This window comes from Halichoerus grypus, chromosome 11, assembly GCF_964656455.1.
Source record: "Halichoerus grypus chromosome 11, mHalGry1.hap1.1, whole genome shotgun sequence".
Taxonomy (NCBI): Eukaryota; Metazoa; Chordata; class Mammalia; order Carnivora; family Phocidae; genus Halichoerus; species Halichoerus grypus.
Window position 1 is genome coordinate 26,142,846 of NC_135722.1, and position 22,430 is coordinate 26,165,275.

The 22,430-nt window shown below is 38.3% G+C and overlaps 1 long non-coding RNA gene across 4 annotated transcripts in view; it reads right to left on the reverse strand.

Moving 5' to 3' along the window:
• Positions 1 to 2,739: 2,739 nt before the first annotated feature.
• Positions 2,740 to 22,430, reverse strand: part of LOC118545203 (uncharacterized) — a 79,277-nt gene continuing 59,586 nt past the window's right edge. For 2 of the 4 annotated variants that reach the window (XR_013442677.1, XR_013442678.1), the window contains exons 3-4: positions 3,624 to 3,766; positions 2,740 to 3,002 (exon numbers count right to left, since the gene is read on the reverse strand). This is a non-coding gene — a long non-coding RNA (uncharacterized LOC118545203). Of the gene's footprint in view, positions 3,003 to 3,572; positions 3,767 to 11,211; positions 11,362 to 22,430 lie in introns of those variants that run through there. The other 2 variants (XR_013442676.1, XR_004921990.2) reach the window with 2 other exon arrangements.

The window sequence follows — 22,430 nt, forward strand, 5'->3', positions numbered from 1 at the left end:
AACTATGACAGTTACAACTACAATAAAAACTCTGCCTGCTAACAGAGTCCTCTGGGTTAGTGAAATTTCACGCATTTAAGGAGAAATCCTCTAGGCGAGGGTCTGTCCTCATATCACATCACAATCTACTCTGCATCTGTGTCAATCCAGCTATTCTGGGTGACAGAAAATAGGGAGCTGCTCCAAGGTTGCTACTGTGGGGGAGGCGGGGGAACAACCTGAGAATAGCCATGCCTTTAAGACTTTCAGAACAGACGACAGAGACGGTCTGGGTAAAGTTGTGACGTTCGGATTGATTCTCTCCTTTCTCTTCCTTGGTGCTTTTTTCCTATCTACTTGTGATGCCCCTTATATTACATTCCCCCTACATACCTGGTTTCCTCCCTCTGCTGATCAAAGACACTCCCTTCAGGCTGCTTCAGATGATGCTCTGGCAGCCCAAAGTGTCCCCCTGTGACACTCCTGTTCCCACCTCGTATCCTTTTTTTTTTTTTTTTTAAGATTTTATTTATTTATTTGACAGAGAGAGACACAGTGAGAGAGGGAACACAAGCAGGGGCAGTGGGAGAGAAGAAGGATTCCGAGGAGCAGGGAGACCAATGTGGGGCTTGATCCCAGGATCCTGGGATCATGACCTGAGCCAAAGGCAGACGCTTAACGAATGAGCCACCCAGGCGCCCCTGTATCCAGATGTCCTTAACATCAAAATTACTTGTCTTTGATCATTCCCCAAGTAAATTCAAGTTTAATCTTAGGAAAAGTACAGTAGTCCCCGAGCATCCACGATCTTGCTTTCCCTGGTTTCTGTTACCCACAGTCAACTGCAGTGCAGAAGCAGATGATCTTCCTTCTGAGGTATCATCAGGTCAGTGATAGCCTGACGCTATGTCACGCGTATGTCACGCTTACATCACTCACCTCACCTCATTCGTCAAGTAAGCGTTTTATCATCTCACATCAACACAGGAAGAAGAAAGGTGAGTACAGTACAATAAAATATTTTAAGAGAGAGACCACCTTCGCATAACTTTTATTACAGTGTATTGTTATAATTGTTCTATTTTATCATTAGTTATTGTCACTAATCTTTGTACTGTGCTTAATTTATAAATTAAACTTTATCATAGCTGTGTGTGTATAGGAAAAAACATAATGTATATAAGGTTCAGTACTCTCTGCGATTTCAGGCATCCACTGGGGGTCTTGGAACATATCCCCCGTGGATAAGGGAGGACTTCTGTATGCTGTTTAAAACATACTTTTTAATTTTATGTTTAAAAATAGCCAAAGCTGCCAATAAACCAAACAAAGACTATTTTGGAATTGGAAAAGGCACTTTTCATGAGGCTTTGCTTACACCTGTCAGAAAATTGTCCTAATATTCAATTTTGTTAGGGCAACACATTTTCTGCCATATGTCTGGAAAGTGTCATAATAAAAATACAAATCTGTGACGTCTGCAGTGTGACTCATACCCTCCCATCCCCCCACTCATCACAGCAGCCCTGCTGATACAGCCTTCCTTTTTGTCCTTTGACCCTTCCAGGAAGTGGTGGAAGGAGACTGGACAAGGAAGAATCAGGAGACTCTTCAGTCAATGTGTGCCTTTGAACACATTTCACACTTTCCTCAATCTTTTTCCTTATCTTCAAATTCCATGAACACCTACCTTGCAAAGAAGCTAAGGATTAAATGAGATCACTTATGCTAACCTGATGTATAGTAGGCTCGAAGTAAAGTTTAGGTGAATCAAAATGTTTAAGAATGTCTAATTAGTAAAATTTCAGGCTACTTGGAGAAGATATTCAGGGTCACATTGTCCCCTTTGAGCGGTCCACGTCCCCTCTGAGATCAGCCCCAGAAGTAAGAGAGAGAAGGGGAAGGTTTGAGCTACAAAGAGAAACATTTGGTTTTCCTCATGATTTCCCTTCTCGGCTTTTCTTCCTCCTCTTCTCTTTCCCTGAAAGGAGGATTCAGTCACTCTCAAGCTTAAACCTCTTTTCTTACCTTTACTACATTCAGCTGCATGTCTGGACCATCCTTTTTAGTTTTTGTCCCACTTTGAAAGGGACAATTTTCCTTGAGAGAAGAAAATTCATTGTCTTGCCCTCAATTCCAAAGTCTATCCTGTGGCTGTGCCCCAACCAGAAAATTTAGAGTCCCAACTGTCTGAATTCCAGTTGGTTAATAACCTATTATCTACTGAAATTTCTGCTCAAAGTTCACATTTCCTCTATCCCCAACTGACCCCCCAAATGCCTGATTTGCCTTCATTAAATATAAGTATAGTTATCTGTGTCACCTGCTTACTACCCATTTGTCTAAATTACTATGTAACCCAATGATTATGTATGTTATTAGATATCCATGAGATTAATGCTGTGGTGCATCTTGTTTGTTTCTTAAAACACTGACCCCTATTCCAGCACGGTCAGTCTTCACAGTGTGCTTCTCATATGGCGCAGAAACCTGCTCACTCCTTTGAAATAATAGAAGAAACATTATTCATAAAACTGCTATTGGGATTAATGCAGCAATAAATTTTTCTTTTCTAGTAGGGTTAAAATATATTTGCAGAAAAAATGCAAAAGAAAAAAAGAATGATGGGGGTATCATAAAGGGCCTATGAGATGATGGGGGAAGCAATCAACTATGAAAGCAAAAGAAAAATGACATATTTTCCTGTGCATAGTATACAATTAGTTCACGTTGCAGTAAAATGAAATGGGCAACAAAAGCTAAACAAACACTTTCTTTAATCAACACACTAAGGATAACAGTGTAAAGGTCATTGTTGATCTGCAGGCAGAGTACAGAATTTCATTTAACATGAGGAAGAACATTCATGGGGCGCCTGGTTGGCTTAGTCGGTTAAATGTCTGCCTTCGGCTTGGGTCATGATCCCAGGTGCTGGAATCGAGCCCCACATCGGGCTCCCTGCTTAGTAGGGAGCCTGCTTCTCCCTCTGCCTGCTGCTCCCCCTGCTTGTGTTCTCTCTCTCTCTGTCAAATAAACAAATAAAATCTTTAAGAAAAAATATGTTATATAAAAAAAAGGAAGACCATTCATTCTTCGTATGACAAGCAGTAGAATGTTTCAAAACTGTAAAGGTAAATCTAATCTGCTTACATATAGCTTATTTTAATTAAAATACAAATTATACAATGACCTAAAATAATGGTCTATTAATGTAGTTATTATATAGTTGATATAATAGGAAAATAGTATTTCTTATTTACACCATCTAAATTCAGAAAAAAAAATGATTCCATTGCTTGGCAATTATAGATTAAGTTCTGGGGCTGAAGATATACTTATCCAAACATTTGAAAAAACAAAATAAATTTGTTTTTAAGATCTGCAAAAGGATAAATACACTCATGACTGTCACTGTGTTTGTAAATTTGTTATTTCTAGCCCCAGAGACATATAAAATAAAATTTAAACCTCATGGTTTTACGCTTATCATAACTATGGACTTCCATTACTGAAAAAAAGAGATAGACCATGGACTACTCTAGAATCATTGGCAGAAATTTAAAATCTATAGTACATATTTATGAGTATATTACCTTGCATAACTGTGGTATTATCTTCAATTAATTTAGAGATTTCTATAATACCTTGTGCTCACTTTGATGAGTTGGAATCATAAATTGGAGAACTTAAAGGCATTTGAAATATTCCGGGTCAGAGCTGTTGTATGAGATCATCTTTCACCTAGACTGCTGTTTTTTTTCACATCTCTGTGCCTCGGCTTCCTCATCTATAAAATGCAGACAGTAGAATGAGGCAGACCTCATAAGGTTGTTCTGAGGATTAAGTGACTTAATAGCTGTCAAGTGCTTCGACCAGTTCCTGGCACAGAAAATGAATTAATAAATGTTGGCTAGAATCAGCATCAGTCTCATTGGTTCTGTTTTGCCCCCCAGAGTCCATTCTCCACACAGCAGCCAGTGATTGTTTCAAGATATAACCCAAGTTATACATCCTTCTGTTTGTTTTTAAAATATGTCCACAAATTATGTAATACCCCTCCCATTAAGAAATGGACCTTCGTTCCCCTCCCTTTGAGTGTGGACTGGGCTTACTGACTGGTTTTTAGCAAATAGAATGATGGAGAAATGATGGTGTACAACTTCAGAATAGGTCATAACTAGGTACTGTGGCTTTCGCCTTAATCAGTTGCTCTCTCGATCTCTCTCTCTCATCACTTTCCAACTGGCTATGTTGAGAGCAGCCCTATGGAGAAACCAAGGCACTGAGGCCTCTGACCAACAACCGTATGAAAGAGCTTGGAAGTAGACCCTCCTGCCGCAGCCTGGGCGAACGCTTACTACAATGCTGAAGCCCCTGAGCCACACCCACCCAGCTTAGCCCCTCCTGATCCATAGAAACTGTGAGATAAATGCTTATTGTTTTAAGCCACTAAGTTTTGTGCAATATGTTACATAGAATAGATAACTAATAACATTACCCGCTATGTGCCAGACAATGTTCTAGGCACTGGGGATACAATGCTGTACAGAGCAGACAAAATCCATGCCCTTATGTGGCATTTACAGTCTAGGGGAGCTGACAGAATTCACACACGTAAAGAAAGAAATAAAGTCAGGTAGCAGTAAATGCTCCAAAGAAAAATCAAGCAAGGGAAAGATATAGAGAGTTCCTGGGGATTAGAATGGAGACATCATGATGGGGGTGGGGGTAGGGAGGAAGCATTTTTAGATAGGATGTACGAGGAGAGACCTCAGTGATATGAATGAGGGAGCCACATCATTACGTGGAAGAATAGTGCTTTGGTTTGTTGCTGTTGTTGTTGTTGTTTCTAGGCTGATCAAATAAGAAATGTAAAGACCCGGGACGCCTGGGTGGCTCAGTCCGTTAAGCTTCAGACTTTGGCTCAGGTCATGATCCCAGGGTTCTGGGATCGAGTTCCGCATCGGGCTCCTTACTCAGCAGGGAGCCTGCTTCTCCCTCTGGCCCCCGCTTGTGCGTGCTCTCTCTCTGACAAATAAATAAAATCTTTAAAAAAAAAAAAAAGAAAGAAAGAAATGTAAAGACTCAGAAGCAGAAAAGAGCTTTACATATTCCAGGAAGAGTCAGAAGTCCAGTGTGGCCAGGGAGGAGGGACCAGGAAGAGAGTGGTGTGAGAAGTGAGACAGATGAGCAGCCAGGAATACCTTGAAGCTTTCCAGTCTGAGCCCTCCCAAAGCTCACCACTGAAATGCAAATAATACTCGTGCTTCCTCCCGTGGACCACGAGGCGTACCTCTCTGACTTCATCCCCTCAATTACTGCATCCTAGTCACACTGGCCTTGGGCTAGCATTTATCATCCTCTAAAAAAATCTTGTCCACTTGCTTACATGCTTATTTTGTCTGTTCCTTTTAGAGTGTAAGCTCCACTGAAGCAGTAGACTCTAATAAAACTCTGTTGCATGAATGAAAAGAATGTCTTCCTTGAAGACTCTGGCCATGAAATTGCAGCCTGACATACTCTACTATAACTCTTACAGGGAGTTTGGATAAGTAACTGTGGTATAACCATATAATGGAATACGTGGCAGGATTAAAAAGCATAAAATAAAAAAATAAAAAAAAACATAAAATTTTTTTTTTAATTCCAGTATCGGTTTTTTGTTTTGTTTTGTTTTTAAAGATTATTTATTTATTTATTTGACAGAGAGAGAGAGCACAAGCAGGTGGAGTAGCAGGTAGAGGGAGAGGGAGAGGCAGGCTCCCAGCTGAGCAGGGAGCCCGATGCGGGGCTCCATCCCACGACCCTGAGATTATGACCTGAGCCAAAGGCAGTTGCTTAACCAACTAAGCCACCCAGGTGCCCTAAAATTCCAGTATTGTTAACACACTGTTATATTAGTTTCAGGCACACAATATAGTGATTCAACAATTCTATATATTACTCTGTGCTCATCATGATAAGTGTACTCTTCAATCCCCTTTGCCTATTTCACCCAAAATCTATTTTTATTTACAGGAAAAGATATCTGAGACATATTTTTTAAAAATGTTAATATGATCTATTTCTGTAGAATAAAAATATATCAATGTTTATATATACTCAAATAGACATATACCTAATTAGAATATATATATACCCACACACATAATTGTTAATAGTAACTATTACTGAGAGGTGAGATTATAGTAAACTTTAACTTTGTTTTGTTTAGATTCATAAAAATAAACATGTTTACTCACATAATCAGTAAAATATATAAACAATCAGGAGAAAAAACATCCTCATGGTAAATCTTTGAATAAAGTTAATGATTATCCACTGACAAAATTTCATTTAAAGACTGTTGTTAAGCAAAAAAGTTAACTGTACCAAGAACAGTTCTAGATGTTTCCCATACATTCTCTCTAAAAACAACCACCAAAAAAACTATTTAACCACTTACCACAGATTTTATAAGGGAAATTTCCACATAGAATAGAATTTTGAGCTAGATATATACAATTATTTTTAGTACATTTATATAAATGATGAGAGGCAACTATTAGTATCTAAAAGATTCTACTAATGTGTAACTCATCTTTAAAGACGATTTTAGGAAATACCATGCTTTAATAAAAATATACTTATTAATGAATCCTAACTCAAGGATTTAAAGATTAGAAAAATACTTATTAAGGGAAATAAGTTAATTAATGAAATGTGTGTTTAGTCTCTCTTTTGGTCACAAATGTTCAAAAAATGAATTGACATTCGTACTGATTTTCTAAAATCCTCTACCACATTACTAATACACATTCACACTACAGACACACATGGACATCCACGTGTATGTGCGTACATTCAACCTGTTAATTCCCCTATTACCATAGTACTTATCTGGAGCTGATATAATTTCAAATTATGTGGGCATGAATCTAAGCAAATTAGGAAGTGTTGCTTTTCCTGTATTGGCAAAACAAACCCAACATTTTAAAAATGCAGCCTAACACTGCTTCAACTTTTGAAATGAGGAAACAGATGACAAGCTTAAGGAAATCCTGGACTAGATATTTATAAGTTCCAAAGATATCACAGTTGTTGAGCTTCTCTTTAAAACAAGCTTTTTCTAAAGAAGAATTGTGACTAATTAAGTGTGAGTACATGAGCATATGCAAGCAATTTGACAAAAATCTCCCAAATTAGGGAAGAGTCCAGAAAATCTCTTGGGGTTTATGCTCCTTGCAAGTAGATAAACATCTTTCTAAAGGTTAGTGTTCTTTAAAGAGTTCGTCAAAACTGGCATCATAGGAAGATGGCACCATTTCATATGCTATTTCTTTCTTGTCAAAATGAAAAATATTCTGAAAAGTAAAGGAAATCAGTTCATGAACAGTGAGTATAGAAGGGTTTAAAAAGTATTTTTGGGGGGGGGCGCCCGGATGGCTCAGTCATTTTAGTGTCCGACTCTTGATTTTAGCTCAGGTCCTGATCTCAGGATTGTGAGATCAAGCCCCACCTCGGGCTCCATGCTGGGCGTGGAGCCTGCTTAAGATTCTCTCTCTCCCCTGCCCCTCCCCCCTCCATAAAAAATTTACTCCTGAGTCACAGGACCAAAAATAAACAAACTTGAAAAACTAAAAATAAACATAAACGAACTCCTTGGACATTATTTCGTTTGGTATAACAAAAGTAGTTTTGTACAAAAGTTCGCTTTAAGATTTTGCAGATCACAACTGCTAAATGCCAACAAAAGTATCTATAGCTCGGGAGGGTTTAACTTCTTATCAGATGTTACAGAATAGTTCTATTTGCTCCTGAAATACTCAGTTGTATTACAGCTTTGCATCTGTCCCTAGGAATTATGTTACAAAAGCCCAACTTTGCTTATGTTTCACTTTCTTAATGTGTTTTCAAGTTCTTAATGTAACAGGCTGTTAAGACTGGCATTCAGGAAAATGACAAAGTGTCAAGTAGAAAAGAAGTTTGTTGCTATGATGGACAGATATTAAAAGAATTATTTATTTCATAGGATCATTACTATAACAAATGTACTATGTCCTTACAGATAATAATTCACTCTACTGTAAAGGAAAATACCCTATTAAATAAAGAAACGTCAACTGATAATCCTCACCTGAGATCTCCACAATTCCCTCTTTCCCTTATGTTATGTACATTCATAAGAAATCGAAAACTTAATATTGAAAGATTCTAATCCACTTTTAACAGCTTCTACAAATCATTAAGAAAAAGACCAACTTGATACAAAAAAAAAAGACAAAGGCATTTATCCTACAGATATGCTCATACATTTGTGAAAATTGTATATATATACATATATTCTTTGCACCATTGTTTATAATAGCAGAAGATTAGGAACAACCCAATGTCCACCAGTAGGAACTCAGGTATATTATGGCATATCCATACAGTGGAATACTGTACAGCCATTAAAATTAAAATAAGGCAGGTTTCTATGTGCTAATATGGAACAACCACTAAGCTATGTTGTGATAAAAGCAAGGTCTGAAACGATGTGAAAAACATGCTCCCATTAGTGTGGCAGATAAAGATTTATGGATAAATGCATATATGCAAATACATAGAAAAGCTCTGAAAAAATAAACAAGAAACTAATACTTGTGCTCTCTCCAGAAAATGACCTGGGTAAGTTGGGACCAGGGGAAAAAGGGAAGCTTTCTTTTCACTGTATATTCTTCTCCATCTTTTGAAACAATTATTAAGACGGATATGCCTTTGATTTCCCAAAGTTTTGGTGGCACTGATTTGAGGATTACGGGAACTGCCAGCCACAATTCCCACTCACATGAGAATTCCAATTCCACTGAGTTACAAAGATGGGGTGTGGCAGCAGCTGATGGCTTGAAGATAACCAGAGAAGTCTTAAACTGGTCAGTGGAGCTCTCTTCTTTTATTTTTCAATATTTTTTATTTCCTAGAAAAGCTCCTACCCTCTATCCCACCCCAAGAAATTCATTCCTTTAATCTGTAGTGTAAGAAAGGGGTTCTCCAGGGGCACCTGGGTGGCTCAGTTGGTTAAGTGTCTGCCTTCAGCTTGGGTCATGATCCTGGGGTCCTGGGATCAAGCCCTGAGGTGGGCTCCCTGCTCAGCAGGGAGTCTGCTTGTCCCTTTCTCTCTGCCCCTTCCCCCACCCCCCACTCATGCACTCTCTCTCTCTAAAATAAATAAATAACATATTTTTAAAAACATAAAATTAAAAAATCCATTTTAGGTTAACATTGTATGCAGAATAAATTTAATTTTGACATACATTTATTTTATAAGTTCTTCTTATTTATATTTACTTTTATTACATCAATCAAAAGGAGCAATGAAGCCATTTTGATGAATGTGAAAAATAGGAATCAGAAGTTATGTATAATCATTTGTCTTAAATTTGCCTCTGCCTCCAATCCACTTTTATACTTTGTTTTGGTTGTATAGTATCACAATACAATGTGATTGTATTGTGACATCACACAAATATGTAGTTACGGGGAGTCATAGTTGTTTTTTATTTTTTTTTAAACATTGTGCCTTGGAACTTCAAGTTGCTCTTTAATTAAACTCATTCAGAAATACAAAGATTTGTGATAAGAAGTTTCTTTCAAAATGGCATCACTAATAACACCTAACAATTGCTTTATACTATAGAAGTTAGATGAGAAATGCCCAGAACTTAACAATAATCATGGAATCTATCTGTAATAAGATATTCTCATGAGATGGCAAATGATGCTCTGTGTTACAAATTAGTTTTTAGCCAAAGCAAATGAAAACCCAGAACCAACTTCAGAAAGCATGAAGCAAGACACCTGAATCCAAGGGTAGTGTATTGGCTGATAAGTCACAGAGCTCTTGGCAAAGAAAAATTGCAAATTTAGCAAAATAATATTGGTGTCTTACTAGTCGAGGCAGAAAAAAGTTGACTCAGAGGGAATTCTATTTCCTTCATCATAAACATAATGAAGATATGCATGATAAAATGCATACTGTGTCACTGATGGAGCTGCATGGTTCATAGATCTTTTTTTTTTTTTTAAGATTTTATTTATTTGACAGAGAGAGACACAGCGAGAGAGGGAACACAAGCAGGGGGAGTGGGAGAGGGGGTAGCAGGCTTCCCACGGAGCAGGGAGCCCAATCAGGGCTCTATCCCAGAACGCTGGGATCATGACCTTAGCCGAAGGCAGCCGCTTAACAACTGAGCCACCCAGGCGCCCTGTCAGAGATCCTTTAAGAGAGAACTTCCTGAAGAATACAGTCAGCTGGTACTCTTCAGCTGCAGCACATTTAGGACTTGTGGCAGCATCCAAACCCAGGGCACTCTCCCCCTAGGCAGCTCTAAGCCAATGAGTGAGCAGAGTTGGGGGCCTAGGGTCTGGCCCATTTCTGCCAGCAGAGAGAACTCCTTTATTGGCAATCTGCATTGCCACTCTCTGTAGGAAGGCCCAAGACTTGCTCGGAGCCACAACTGAGCCCCAAGCTCTTCCTGTTCAGTTCTCAGTTCTTCCCTTGCTCCTCCCACAGGTGCCAGGCTTTCATCTCAGACTTCTGCTCTCTCTCGTCTTTATCTTTCACAGGCCTTATCACTAATAAATCTCTTGGACTTCTTCCATCTTGATGTCTGTTTCCCAGAGGACATGAAGTGACCTATGTATATTAAAAATATATTCACCATCTTTATAATGCACTTTAATCCACTGATAGCAGACACAAAATGACCATTCATCTCTTTTTTACTTTCTTGTTTGGGCCTTGTAAAAATGCAACTTAAACAGCCACAGTGATACTTTCGTTCTCCTTTGGCCACTTGATTTATTAAACAGATGCTACCTGTAAGCATTTGCAGTTTGAAGAATCATTTCCCAAACAGCCCATTCCAATCTTCACGTTACTCTATAGTTGTTTTCTTGGCAAAAGATACCTAAAATGCTATACCATCTTTCATCATAAAAGTGATAAAGCCAAGATATCCAATTAGCAAAAAGCTTCTTCCCATTTGAGACAACAGCCCAATTTGTTAAAACAAGTGCTTTCTGTAAATTCAAAATGTTTATTACTGTTTTTTTTAAGTGTTAGGAAATTTGCAAAGATAGCTTTTTTATTTGTTGCTTGTGAATCCCACGTGCTAAAACTGTCAAATATTTAAGATTCAACTCAAAAGCAGAATGTGAGAATCAGCAGTAATTAAACCAATTTAGTAAACACGTATCAGGACTGCTTACCGAGACTCCATTTAATTTTCAGACATTGAGGCATCTCCGTGCGCTCTATCTGCCTGCCACGTTCATTATAACCAAAGGACGTAATCCCAGAAAATGTCCTCATCGAGCTTTAAAAGCCCAAGAAAGGAAAAGTGACACCATCTCTTCAGCTTTACCCTACCAAAAACTCAGAGATAAGTTTTATTTGAGTTTGTTTTCCTGACTGTTGAAAATAGGCTGATTGCAACAGTTGCTTCTCTTTATGTCAACTTCAAGTTCAAATTTAGGAAGTCATTCTGTCATCAGAACATGTTGTGCAAATTAACAATAGATTTCTAAGCCCCAAATACATTTTAACAGATCTAAATTTTGCCGAGGTTGTTCCTTTTTCCATCTCGTTATAGGTGCTTTATAAAAGTGATTGTTACTCCCATGATTCACTGGGGGTGAAATACCTTATCAGAGTCAACGTTTGGAAGAGCATTTCTCAAGAACAACAGTGTTCTTGGTTTTCAATGTTCTGAATACTTCTGGCAATAGACAGTCTTTTCAGTAAAATACTGAGGGGAGGCAGGGAGACAACTGAGGATTCCTTAGTACAATAATTTTATTAAATTAAGTAACTGTTATATAGCAAGACCCTAAAGGAATGGGACCAAGGTTTTTGTTGAGCTGAAAGTGTGAAGCATAGAGCACAGCTCGGAGAGGGACAGAGTCAGAAGAGTGAGTGTACTCACAGTGGTAGAAAGGCTTAGTAATGGGATGGTTCTGGAAGCTGTATGAACTCATTGGGGAACTTAAATAGGGCAAAATGTGTTTTTAAAACCCTAGAGCTTTTTGACAGAGGTTGTGACAATACGCTTTCCCTGTTTCTCGACTGGCAATAGGCCTAATCCGAGGAATCACATTTGGGGACACATGTTATTTTCCCACTTCGTAGGCAACCTGGTGATTAAGAAGGCAACAACATCACATAGTAAGAGGGGCCTGGAAGAATTAATGCACCTCCCTGATTACTTAAGTCTTTAGGAGAATCTGGCTTAGTTTCCTAATTTAAACACAGAGAAGGGGCACCTGGCTGGCTCAGTCGGTGGAGCATGTGACTCTTGATCTCAGGGTTGTGAGTTTAAGCCCCATGTTGGGGGTAGAGATTACTTAAAAAAAATTTTTTTAATCTTAAAAAAAAAAAAAAAAACACAGAAAAGGCTGAAGTCAGCCTAAATGGTTATACAGGGTCTTTTTCAGCTTTGGTTTCCTACGTCTCTTTTTAAAATTATAATATGCCATGAAGGTTCATAGTATGTTACTGCCTACTGAACGCTAAACAGAACTCTCTAGCGATATCTTCATGGATTGTGAACACCTGTAATTCCGATGTGAAGCCTGGTATTAGCGATCAGTTATACTTTGGTGTATAAAAGAGCCATGTTTTCCATAAGGATGGATGAAGAAAGGCATATCCATGCTGAGAAGTTATTAGTAGCTAGTACATTAGTTTGTTCTTCAAATGTGAATGAACTGTAATTAAGTACTTACCATTTAATTGGGTTTTCTCTAATTAGATTTTAAGTGTTATCATTTATAAAGAAACTAAGCATTTTAAACAAATATAAATATTTCACATAAACAAAATAATCAAAACAGTTATATATGAATGATTCCCAAGAAATCCTCAAATAAAAAAAAATGTTTGCTTAAAGTTGCTTCTATTTTACAAAAGATTCTAATAAGTTCTTATTATTTCTCATTCTTCAAAGCCCAGTGCAGATTCTACTCCCCCATAAAATCCCTCCAGGGACCTCAGTCACAAAAATTTCCCCCTACTCTGAATTCATTCTGAACATAGAGATGTTATCTCTTAGCTTAGCACTTAATTATCCTAATGCAAGTTGGTTTAAGATTTCAAACTCTTAGGAATCTGGATTCATTTTCCCTTGCACCGTAGTCTTTATGGTTTACTACAGTGTTGGGCACACATTTTCATAGGATTCATTTGTGTCAGGGACGCTGTGCTAAGCATGATATAGTATGTTCCTCACAATCACTTCATAAGGATAGATTTAACTAGCACTCTTCTAGAAATAAGGAAACTGAGGCACAACTGAGGAAGTTGAAGCACAACAAGTGAACGAGTAGTGAAATGAAGCCCTCAAACAAGGCAGAGCCCAGTCTCCACCACCATGCTACAGAAATATAAATACTGGTAAAAATGATAATAAATGGCGCTTTGGTCTATTCTGAAGAAAAATGACGTTTAACTCAATCCTTTAAAGAATCAGATCTTTGGGGCGCCTGGGTGGCTCAGTCATTAAGCGTCTGCCTTCAGCTTCAGTCATGATCCCAGGGTCCTGGGATCCAGCCCCACATCAGGCTCTGTGCTCAGCGGGAAGCGTGCTTCTCCCTCTCCCACTCCCCCTGCTTGTGTTCCTGCTCTCGCTATCTCTCTCTCTCTGTCAAATAAATAAATAAGTTCTTAAAAAAAAAAAAAAGAATCAGATCTTTGAACAATGAATATAAATAAAATATTCTCTAAATCAGTGCATGACTATTACATAGGATTTTATTGGAGAGAATACAGAAAACTATTCTTTAAAGTCTTTTGAGGGGCACCTGGGTGGTACAGTCAGTTAAGCACCTGACTCTTGATCTCAGTTCTCTAACTCAGGGTCATGAGTTCAAGCCCCACGTCTTTTGAAAACTTGTATTTATTAATATTAGTGGAAGTTAAAGTCAAATCATGGACTCTAGACTATTTCTGTGTGTGAGAAAAGCCCTACTAACTGAGAGAGAAATAACTCTTACATTCCAATACTGTAAAACTAAGTGCCTACGTGGATCTTTGTTTCCAAGATATTAGTAAAACTTAAATGAGGTGAAATTGCAATTCTGTGTGTGTAGTTGTACTATGGTTATTGGTAGAAAGGGTAAAAAAGCATGACCCAGTACTGCATATTTCCAGAAGTTTGTTTCTGCAACACATTTTGGTCATGTTCTATTTTTACTCCAGCCTCAGGGAATCAAGATGGGGAAATAGGTCTCTAAGGACACATGTCAGAGTAAGTTTTTCTAAAGTCAACAAGTACTTTTGTGAGCCAAACACTGTACTGGGTACTCTGGGCATTGCAAAAGAAGCCTAAAACCTAATTTTGTGTTTAAAAAAAAAGCCAGAAACTTAATGTTTCCCAAACCCCGAGTTCCCTTCATCATCAGGTGCCTCCCGTGTTGTAGAGTTTCCCTAAATGTATATATTTGTTGCTGTGTTTATTAATGTTAAAGGTTATGTGGCAGTAACTGTAAGTCAGTGAAAAAACAGGGCCAGAAATGAGGTCCCGAGATGGTTTAGAGTATTCTAACTGGTATGGTGATTCATCTAAAATTCACATATATGCAGCATGTGACTTTAACACACACACTTCTGAGAACAAATTTCTTTACATATGTATCCAAGAACCTTGCCTACGCACTCTCTTTGACTTCTTTTAAAAAAAGAAACAAAAAACAGGAGCGCCTGGATGGCTCAGGTGGTTAAGCATCTGCCTTCAGCTCAGGTCTTGATCCCAGGGTCCTCAGTAGGGAGTCGGCTTCTTCCTCTCCTGCCCTGCCCCTTCCCCCTGCTTGGGCGTGCTCTCTCTTGCTCTCTTTCTCTATCGTACTCTCTCTCCGTCTCTTGTGCTCTCTCTCTCTTTCTCTCAAATAAATAAATCTTAAAAAAAAAACAAAAACAGAAACAAATGGTAATTGCACAACTTTGTGGTTTGATAGAAAACACTGTAGTATGGTTTTAAAATTCCCTCTTCCTCTTCCTTTTTTTTCTTTTTTTACATTTATAGTGTCTACTTGGTAAAACTGAGGGCAACTTAAATTCTAGTCTAGCATTAATGTAAAGTTCAGTGTAAAACCCTTCCCTCAACAGTTATTAAATTCTTGTGAACTCATCAGGAGTTATGAAAAGAGTTCAGGCTTTTATTTATACTTAGTATATAAGCCCCTCCCAATAGTGTACTCATTCCTTTTTGTTTTTTTTGTTAAATAGGTACTGATTGCTTTACATCTCTGGTCATTTGAACACAATACAAGCAAGTTCTGTTGAACCAAGTACTTAAAATTTCCCAAACATCTATGAAGGAACGGTTAGAAAAAGTAAACAAAAAACCAAATTGGCAGCTAAGCTTAGCTATGATAAGGCTGGCCGACTCTTTCAAAACAGACTCTATAGACAGAAGCAAAATTGCAATATAGTTGACCTTTGAACAATGCAGGAGTTACGGGCACTGACTCCCCACGTAGTAAAAAATCTACATATAAATTTTGACTCCCCCCAAATTTAATTACTAATAGCCTACTATTGACCAGAATCCTTATAGGTAACATAAACAATAGATTAACACATTTTTCTCTGTTATGTGTATTACATACTGTATTCTTACAATAAAGTAAGCTAGAGAAAAGAAAATGTCATTAAGAAAATCATAAGAAGGAGAAAATAGATTTTACAGTACCATACTATATTTTTATTTATTTATTTAGGTAATCTCTACACCCAATGTGGGGCTCGAACTCAGGACCCCGAAATCAAGAGTCACATGCTCTTCTGTCTGAGTGAGGTCCTTTTTCTTCAGAAGTATGGCTGGACTTTTTATTGTTGCTGGAAGTTACAAATACAGAAGATTATAGAGTAACATCTTAAAGGTCCCTCTTCACTCCTACTCCAATGCATAACTCCCTCCCAAAATTAACCACAGTTAATAGCTTAATGTGTAACTTTATAGTTCTTTCTCTACTTACAGATATACAATTATATAAACTTTTTTACTTGTTTTTTTCTTCAAGTAGATTATTTTATTTTTAGACAATGTGAAACTTATAGTAAACTTGCAAGTACAGTACAAAGAATCTCCCCCCTGAATCATTAGAGAGCAAGATGCTAACGTAATGCCTCATCACGGCCCTCTAATACTTAGGTGTGTATTTCTTACAGACAAGGATATTCTACATAACCATAATACAACTATCAAAATGAGGAAATTAGGGGCACCTGGGTGGCTCAGTTGGCTGAGCCTCTGCCTTCAGCTCAGGTCATGATCTCGGGGTCCTGAGATTGAACCCCAAGTCAGGCTCCCTGCTCAGCGGGGAGTCAGCTTCTCCCCCTCCCTCTGTCCCTCTCTCTGTTCATGAATTCTCTCTTTCTCTGTTAAATAAATAAATGAAATCTTTAAAAAAGAGAGAGAGAGGGGCTGTGATCCCTCTATTTGAAAAAAAAAATGAAGAAATTACATTGATTCATTATCACCATCTAATCCTTAAGACACCATTCAAGCTCATCAGTTGTCCTAATAATGGTCTTTATTGCCAAAGGATCCATTTCACAGTCCTGTGTTTTCATTTAGCTGTTGGGTCTCATTAGTCTCCTTTAGTCTGAAATGTTTCCTTAGTCTCTCTTGGATTTTCATAATTGTGACACTTTTGAAAATTACAGGATAGTTATTTGGTAGAATTTCCCTCAAACCATGTTTTTCTGATGTTTCCTAATAGGTTTGATTATGAATCTTTGGCAGGAATGCATCTGAAATAATACTGTATTCTTGTGGCACAGGTTTCTCATTACTGATGATATTTGCTTTGGTCACTTGCCAGAAAGTGGTGTCCACTGATTTCTCCACTGTGAAGTTTTCTTTTCCCCTTTGTAATAATCACTTTGTAGGAGTTTTTTGAAACTATGTAAATGTCCCATTCCTTGTCAAATTCTCAATTTATTCATTTATTTATAATATGAACTCACGGTTCCCATTTTATTTAATGGTTTCTAAACTATTGCTATTATTATTTTGTACAGATGCTTAATTTTTCCCATTTGGCCTGTTGGAGCCCATTTATACTGGTTTCTGTGTTTTTTTGACATGACTCCATCATTCTTTCAACACATCCTTGCTTTCTATAATATAGTCCAGGCTCATCTTTCATTTCCTTTTCACCAACCATGCAGTCAGCCATTTCTTCAGGGAACTCTGGTTCTTTTAGTGGAGAATGGCATTTAGAACTCAATATCTGAGCACTAGGTGTGCTCATTGCTGGTGGATGTTGCTTCTAGGTCCTCTCAGCAAGACAGAGCAAGGGAATATCCAGATATATATACACACCTACAAACTTAGACCTACACACATATACATTTTTCTTTCTCTTCCTTCCTTCCTCCTTCTTTCTTTTTCTTTTTCTTTCTTTCTTTCTTTCTTTCTTTCTTTCTTTCTTTCTTTCTTTCTTTCTTTCTTTCTTTCTTCTTTTTCTAAGATTTTATTTATTTATCTGACAGAGCACAAGCAGGTAGAGCAGTCTGCAGAGGGAGAGGGAGAAGCAGGCTTCCCACTGAGCAGGGAGCCCGACGTGGGGCTCGATCCCAGGACCCCAGGATCATGACCCGAGCCAAAGGCAGACACTTAACCGACTGAGACCCCAGGTGCCCCTACATCCATATGTATTTAGATACCTATCTATATTTATTGAAATCCATGAATTTATACTGATACTGCCAATTCCAGAAATTTCATCTTAGTTTTCTCCCTTTCCATATTTGTATTTTCTTTTTCTTTTTCTTTTTTTAAATCTTTTTAAGAGAGAGCATGCAACATGTGGCAGGGGGAGGGGCACAGGGAGAAGGACAGAGAGAATCTTAAGCAGGCTCCACACCCAGCACGGAGCCCCACACGGGGCTCCATCTCACGACCCTGAGATCATGACCTGAGTTCAAACTAAGAGTCCAACGCTTAACTGACTAAGCCACACAGGCGCCCATGTAATTTCCTTTCTGACACCGAGAAACCTGGCTCACATTATCCTTAATATATTTACTTATCTGATAAAGTTTCCCTTTACACAGCCAATCTTCCATCACTGCTACTAGCCTTTCCCTGTGTGGATACCCTCCATACCCTACTTTACCCCCCCGAAACCCCCTTCTGGGTCACCCACATGCATGGACGCCCTCTTCACTCAGCTTAATCTCTGACACCTGGGCAGATGTCCTGCTCCTCTTACCTTACTGTTTTCTACTTGTATTTTTTTTTTCTTTTTCTGCTTTCTGTGGTTCTAATGGAACATTTTATATAATTCCATTTTATCTTCTGTCATAATGTATCAATTTACTCTTCAAAAATAATGTTAGTGGTTGCCCTAAAGATTACAATACACATTTTTAACTAATATAAGTACACTTTCAAATCACCCTACTCGCTTTCACATATAGTACAGATACCTTATAACAGAATATTCCCAATTCTTCCCTCTTGTGCCTTGCAATATTCCTGTCATTCATTTCACTTGTCCATATGCTCTAACCACTCAATACATTGTTACTATCATTGCTTTAAACAAATAGTTATCTTTTAAAATCAGTTAAGACTAGGGGTGCCTGAGTGCCTCTGCCTTCGGCTCAGGTCATGATCCCAGGGTCCTGGGATCGAGCCCCACATCGGGCTCCCTGCTCCATGGGAAGCCTGCTTCTCCCTCTCCCACTCCCCCTGCTTGTGTTCCCTCTCTCACTGTGTGTCTCTCTCTGTCAAATAAATAAACTAAATCTTTTTAAAAAATGTAAAAAAAAATTTTTTTTTAAATCAGTTAAGACTAAGAAATATAGGGATGCCTGGGTCGCTCAGTCGGTTGAATGACCAACTCTTGATTTTGGCTCAGAGATCATAATCTCAGAGTCGTGAGATCCAGCCCCAAGTCAGGCTCTGGGCTGGGCATGGAGCCTGCTTAGGATTCTCTCATTCTCCTTCTCCCTCTGCCCCTCTGTCCCTCCCCCTTTCTTAAAAAAATTTTTTTGAAAAGACTACAAAAAAGAAAAGATTTTATTTTACTGTCATTTATTCCTTCTCCGATGCTCTTCCCTTCTTTATGGAAATTAAATTTTTGACCAATATAATTTTCCTTTTGCCTAAAATTTTCTTTTAACATTTCTTGTAGGGTAGTTCTGCTTGCAATGAATTCCCTCAGTTTTTGTTTGTTTGTGAAAAACTTTATGTCTCCATCACTTTTCAAGGATAATTTCACTGGAAATTATCACTATATTATTCACCATATTCATTAGGTTCGTAGGGTTTTTTTTTTTTTCTTTCAACATTTTAAATATTTCACTCCATTCTATTCTTGCTTACATGGTTTCTGATGACATATCCCCTGTAATTTTTTGGTAAGGTGATTTTTTTGCCCTCTGGCTCCTTCAAGATTTTCTCTCTTTGTCTTTGGTTTTCGGCGGTTTGTATACAAAATGCCTAGGCATAATTGTTGCTTCTCCTATTTAGCTCTGACGCCCTCCTCTCCTTGTAGAAACTTTGCTTAAGCTCTGACACCTTGGTCTAGGCCCCTCCTAAACACAGAAGCTCTCCTCACCTGTTCAGGCCCTGCCTCCCCACACCCCCTGCATGGACAACCACCTCAGCCCACTTGGGCTCCAAAATCCCATTTCAGGCCAGTTCTCTCTACCTTTCTTGGGCTCTGATGCCCCAAACCAGGCCACCCCCATAAGACAATGCTCTCCTTGCCCAGTTGGGGCATCAGGCCCTCCTCTGTGGAGATGAATTCTTCACCACACTTGGATTTTGATACTCCCTACCAGGCCTACTTCCATTCATAGGCCCCCCTCCCCTTTTGGCAGGAACATCACAGAGATGATGCTATTTTTTTCCTACCTCATCTTTTCAGTGGCACCTGACTTCAGTTTGTCTCATTACCAATGATGTTCACTTAATACTTGATTAAAGTGGTGTCTGCCAAGCTTCTCCACTATAAACTTTTCCATTTGTCCAAATAATCAGTAAATATTTTGTGGATACTCTGTAAATGCCCTATTCCTCATCAAACTTTTAGTTTAATCAATGATTTATGTCAGTATAGATGTATGGTTTTGTACTTTATTTGAGAGACTGTAATCTGTTACTTTCATTGTTTATTTTGATGCTCAAATTCCTCCAGATTTGGTTAATCGGGGCCCCATCAAGCTGGTTCTGCATCTTTTTTTTTTTTTTTTAATTTATTTGTTAGAGAGAGAGATAGAGAGGCAGGCAGAGGGAGAAGCAGGATCCCCACTGAGCAAGGAGCCTGATATGGGACTCGATTCCAGGACCCTGGGATCATGACCTGAGCCAAAGGCAGACGCTTAACCAACTGAGCCACTCAGGCGTCCCCGGTTCTGCATCTTTTGACTACTTCCAGCATTCTTCAACTACTTCCTTACTTTCTGACACAATAAGATATCCCGAGATCATCTTGTCCTTTTCTTGTGCCAGACCTAGAAACTACCATTCTTTGAAGCAGTCCTGATTCTTTTTAATAGAGAATATTTAAAAATCAGAATCTTGTCACTGGGCATCCTCATTACTATTGGGGTGTCACTGCTTTGGTTCTTTCAGTGGACAGAGCTGGGAAATGTGCGTGTATGTATGTATATATGCACACACATTTACATCTATTATATTTCTCTCTCATATACCTAATAATATATACACACACATTTACATCTATATTTTTCTCTCTCATTTGCCTAATAATATATACACATGCATTTTTTATTGAGATATAATACATATAACATGAAGTTCACCATTTTAAAGTATACAATTCAGTGGCTTTTAGTATATTCATTATGTTGTGCAACCATTACCACTATCTCATCTAATTCTAGAATAGATATGTATATAATAGTATTATTCCATAAAATATATATAACTGAATAGAATTCATTCCAGTATATAAAATATATACAATATATTGAAAACCATGAGTTCAACTTGATACTTCCCACTCCAATCCAGGAGCACAGGATTAATTCTAGTTTTCTTCCTTTCTATATTTGTGCCTCTTTTTTCCAATAGCAACAAGCCATTCTCCCATTACCCTCAATATAATTATTTTATGAACCCCTCTGTATGTAGCAAATCCCCCATCTCTGCCACCTCCCCCTCCCCCACGCAGATGTTCTCTGACCCTACTCAGGCTTTGACTCCTCAATGAGGCCACACCCCAAGCAGACACCTTCTTTACCCTATTCAAGCTCCAGCACTCACCTTGGTCAGAGCCTGCTCTAGCAGCCATAGCCCCCCCCCCCCCACTCAGCCAGGCATACATGTTACCTTGCTCAGCCCTACCTAACAGCTTCAGGACCAAATTATTCAGGGAAGGAAGAAAAGGGAAAATCAGAACAATGATTGGAGATTTAACCACCGAGTTTTGGTGTGGTTTGTGGCCCAAACAAAGTGATAATACTAGCTTTTACTGCTCCTGCCCTTATAGTGTGATCTTTACGGCATAACCAACCCAGTCTGAACCAGCTTGCCTGGTTTTTACTGCAGTATTCCCCACCTGCTTCTCTTCACCCTTTAAGAGGAAGGGCATTAGCTATTCAGCTAATCACCAAGGCCAGTTAATTCTGCCTCTTAAATGTCTCTGAATAGCTAACCTAAGCCAGGGCAGTGGGGGTGGGGCCAGATTAAATCATTGATTATCCCCTGCTGCGTTAAAAGAGCTGGAGTCAGACGTAAAACTAGAACATTTAAATAAGGGAGTAAGGACATAAAGAGGAAAATATGAGTCATTAATTATAAAATTATTTTTAAAGTCAATTCTCAGTATAAGTAACAAAAAGATTATATCAGAGCATTCACCATACCTAGCAGCAAGCAAGTCCTAACTCAGGCTAAAATTTAAGTGTAACATAGAGACCAAGGAGGCTAGAAAAATGAGCTGAGGTTGTGTAGCCTGGCTAAAAACATGTATGGGTAGACTTCCGTTAAAATGGAATTAGGAAATCTGTTTTATAAATGACTCTAGTTTCACGTGTTTTATTTTAGTTTCTTTTTTCTTATGAAAGAATTCCAGCCTTTGCCATTTGTAAATTGGGTACAACCCTTTCACAATTTGGCATTATATATTGAGAGTTATAAAAATGTTCATACCCTTTGGCCTGGTAATTCCGCTCTTGGCAATATATCCTAGGAGGAAAAAAACTGTAAATGCATGAGATTGCAGCCCTAATTATAAGACTGCTAGATTAACAAACAGTCTAATGAGCAATGATAGCGAAAGGCACAAGTAAACATGGCTTCTTTTGTAACCACTAAAAATTATAAATATGGAAACTATGTAGCAACTTGAAAAATAACTTATGGGATAATGTTACCTGAAGTAACCAGGATACATACGTATATATACACTATGATTCAACTGTTTTAAATTGTTTTCAAAAAGAGACA